At 28.8% G+C, this 4,086-nt stretch overlaps 1 non-coding gene across 1 annotated transcript; it reads right to left on the reverse strand.

The window, feature by feature from the left end:
• Positions 1 to 954: 954 nt before the first annotated feature.
• LOC149265937 (U6 spliceosomal RNA) lies at positions 955 to 1,055 on the reverse strand. The gene has a single exon (XR_016261246.1). It is a non-coding gene; the product is annotated as a U6 spliceosomal RNA (small nuclear RNA).
• Positions 1,056 to 4,086: the final 3,031 nt, after the last annotated feature.

Here is a 4,086-nt window from a genome sequence, read left to right on the forward strand (position 1 = left end):
GACATCTCAATGAAAATCACCTCTTTTTTAAGTTAAAATTTTATCCTATGCTTTGGATTACAATCTTCATTCATACAAGCCACTTAAGAAAATGTAATCTAAATACAACTATAAAAAAATCAGATTAATAGTAGCAATGGACACTCAATACTTTACCATGTAATCAAGAGAATAAGGATAAAATACAAATATGATTTAAAGCATAAAATGTTGACAAGACTTTCTTTATGGTCATTTCTTTCATTTGACAATGTCACATGCTTTTATGTTAATAAGACAATATATCTGGTAAGCAAAGATAATTTTTAACCAGAATTATAATTAAGGCGGAGAAACCACACCTTTTATAAACTACAGGAATGCATTGATTCAAGCCTACTATAAGAATTGTAGAGAATTTACAAAGATAATGAAGATTGTGTAAGTTTCAGAGATGGGAAAAATCATTCAACAGGAGGTCTACAAATCTAACATATGAACAATCAGACTGATCACCATAAGCAAGAACGAGTCATATGAAGTCCTGTCGATTACTCAATGCGGAAGGAAATTCTGAATATGAATCAGAGTTACATACCTGAGGCTTAAAATGCTAAATTTTCTACGCAAGAGAAGCTCGAAATAGAAGGTGATATTGACAGTGATAGACCATGAACAAATATTTATGGATAGTCAAAATTTCATTACACAAACATCCAGGTATTCAATGTTAATTAACAATTTCAGGTCATGCGTTTGTTAGTTTTGTATTTTTTATTTTTTATTTTTTTTTTGTAAATTGGGGGCTAGTCCTGAAGAAGCATGTATTGGGCCCAGAATACATTATATACACTATATATATCCATTACATTAATCATATGATACCAATATACAATCACAATGTTTACATGATTAGAACTCGGCTGAGGAGCGTGACATCCACAGCTCCTACAGCAATACCATGCACTCATGTGCAAAAATTTGGACCATTTCTCGATTTGTGCGTGTCATCTTTGGGCAGGGGCCATGCTAATCTTCTCTGTATCGTTCCAATTTTAGTTCTGTATTGCATATAGTATGTAAGCTGTGTGAATAGGTAGTTTAAAGAGGCTATAATTTTGTTTGGAAAATAATAAGAATTTTGATAAAATTTTAAGAAAATTTTGTAGAAATTTTTGAAAATCAAGATTGCAACTATTAAATTTTAGGTTTTTAAGTTATCTGATTTTTTTTGGTATAGTGTTGAATCTATTTCTGCCATTAAAAAAACTATTTAACACTTCCACAATTAAATTTTTGAAAAATATTAAGCCTGATTCCATAATTTTTTTATTTTTAATTTATTTTTTATCATTCTTAATATTTTGTAAAATTACAATTTAATATTAAGGTAAATTATTATATATGGTAAAAATTTAAGATAAGAAAAGTGAAGCATTACATAAATTTCATCGCTTTATATTTTGTAACTTTATTGTCATTATGTTTAGAGAAATGGTAAGTAATATAATATATAAATTTATATTATGCAACTCAATCAAAATAAAAGTAATAATAATATGGATGGTTAAATTAATATTTATTATTAAGTTAATATTCATTAATATGCATTGAATATATATACATATATATATAAACTTTATATCTTAACAATTTTATTTAACAATAAAATCATAAATACTTTTAAATTATTAACATACAATTAAAAATATTTATATTCAATTTTTTGGGGGCTACCTTGGTGTACGCATTCAATTTTCCTTTTTATCTACAAAGTATTAAGTGAATGGATTTTTGGGAATTGTTTATTATTTTAATATATGATTTTGAAAATTGTTTATTATTTTAGTGAAGATGTAATATTTTTTGGTGAAAAGTAAATATTTAATTTAGTTTTACCATAAAAATTTAGTAAATCAATTGTTATGTGGAAAGTCTAGTAAGAAACTGTAATGTGTTTAAAGTTTATTTTAATTTTATATAAAAGTGGTTATTGTGATGTGTTTAAAGTTTATTTTAATTTTATATAAAAGTGGTTATGGAATGTGTTTAAAGTTTATTTTAGTTTTATGTAAAAGTGGTTCTGGCAAGTTTTGGAATTCACAGCAAAAGATCCTAGATGAAAATTTTCATTTACCAGATAGTTAGAGGATAGTTACTTCCTCTCTCCCTAGAGATAAAACATCTCAATGGGAAAAGAAGCCAAGGAAGTCAAGAGAGAAAAGCCAAAGGCATATTGAAGGAAGGATAGGAGAAAATGATACCTTGAAGAGGACATTGTTTAGGTGAGGTAGGATGCTGCCAATTTGCATATTCTTGAGTTGGACTGAGAGCCAGTGGAAACCCAAAGACAAACTTGTGAGTATGTGAGTTCTAGGTTGGACTGGTGTAGTTTTGATGCCTGAGAACATATCTTGCAAGGTCACTGTCCATATGTTGTTCTTGAATTGAAAAGACTCAGGGGGAGAATTGAACGTAATTTGCATTCTCATTGGTTGGGAGGAGTGGCCTTTCTCATGGTTGAATTCCCTAGTTGTCTAAACCCGCACAGATAAGCATATCTAATTTCTAGAACTTCTAGTATCTATGTACTTTTCTGAAGATCTATTAGATATATAGGTGGATAATGAATGGAATGGCAGATCTTTAACTATAGAAATAAATGCTTTTCTGCAAAGTATATCTTGATTGTATTATCTAATAACTCTAGGAAATAATGAGTTTTCTGTGATCTGGAATACTTCTTTCTATTTTTTTGAACAACGCCAATTTTTGTTAATATTTATGATATTTATACGTAAGGAAAATATTATGTTTCTTGTATAGTGAAGGCTTTTGTAAAATTTTACAACTTTTGAGGGTGAAGGAATGATTGTTTTTTGTACAGTGAAAGTATCTATAGGTATGCATGATGTTTAAATATGCATAGGTGGTTATATTCTTGTAACAATTGTTAAGAAGAAGGAACAAATAAATAAATGAAAACTTAAGAACAACGACTAGTAGATTGTTGTGAATTATTCTAAAGGGGCCAATGAATTGTGGATAGTCTATTTTGGTTGATGTAGACAAATGTAATGAAACTATTAGTTGTGTTGAGATTATGCATAAGGTACAAATGGATAATCAACATTAAGGTGACATTTGTAAGACCTATAGAACATACAATATTGTGTGGTAAACCAAATTAGCTTCCTAGCCAAGTTGGGTGGCTACCAACAACCCAAAAGTAATTATGTATCCCAGAGAAGGAAAGGTTTGGAGAGGTCAGGCATATCCATTCCCAGACCTGCACTTATTACTCCAGACTCTGAAAGCATATATAAATGGGCACCATTTTAGCCTAAGTATAAAAGTGGAAGGGTAAGGAAGTTGTCACAATGATTCAAATATTAATAAAAATAAAACTCTTTAGAGAACAGACTGATATTATTTTTGTACACAAAGAGAAACTGATAATAAAAATTATAGAATAATTCAATGATTTGTACAACAAAGAAAACTACTCAAACCTAAATCTGAAATTTGTATATGCCATTTAGAATATAACAAATTTCTGACTGAAAGAAGACGAGATTGCAAGGGATCGACCAATAGAATTGAATCATGGAAATGTAAAACCAACATGGCCTAGAAATAACAATGCATATAAAGAAAACCATTAGTCAGAACCCTATAAGGACAGATTAGAATTGTATATAAATAAACCTTACGAAAGTACTTACAGCTAATAATTGCAAATTATATTTGTAAGTAAGTTAGATTTCCAATTTGGAGCTAATACCAAATAAGATTCATAACACAGGAGGAGATTTAATAATAAAATATATAACAATATAAGAGGCCATAACTTTTATAATGAGGAAGCAAAGAACAGCAAAAAAAAACATGTTAAAAGGAAAAACTCTTACTATGTGATGGGCATCCAAATTAGACACAAATTAAGGCCTATCTAATCTTTCCTAGGCACATAAAAGGCTATATTAAATCTCTCCTTCTACACTCAAAAATGTTATTTTTAGCTTTAATATGTTCTTAGGAAGGTTTAGAGATAATTGCATATTATGTGCCTAATATTATTTATATTTGTAGAATATTAAGAGAATA

Source organism: Pinus tabuliformis, chromosome 6 (assembly GCF_031772625.1).
Source record: "Pinus tabuliformis cultivar Carrire ecotype Pingquan chromosome 6, CPIR1, whole genome shotgun sequence".
Classification (NCBI taxonomy): domain Eukaryota; kingdom Viridiplantae; phylum Streptophyta; class Pinopsida; order Pinales; family Pinaceae; genus Pinus; species Pinus tabuliformis.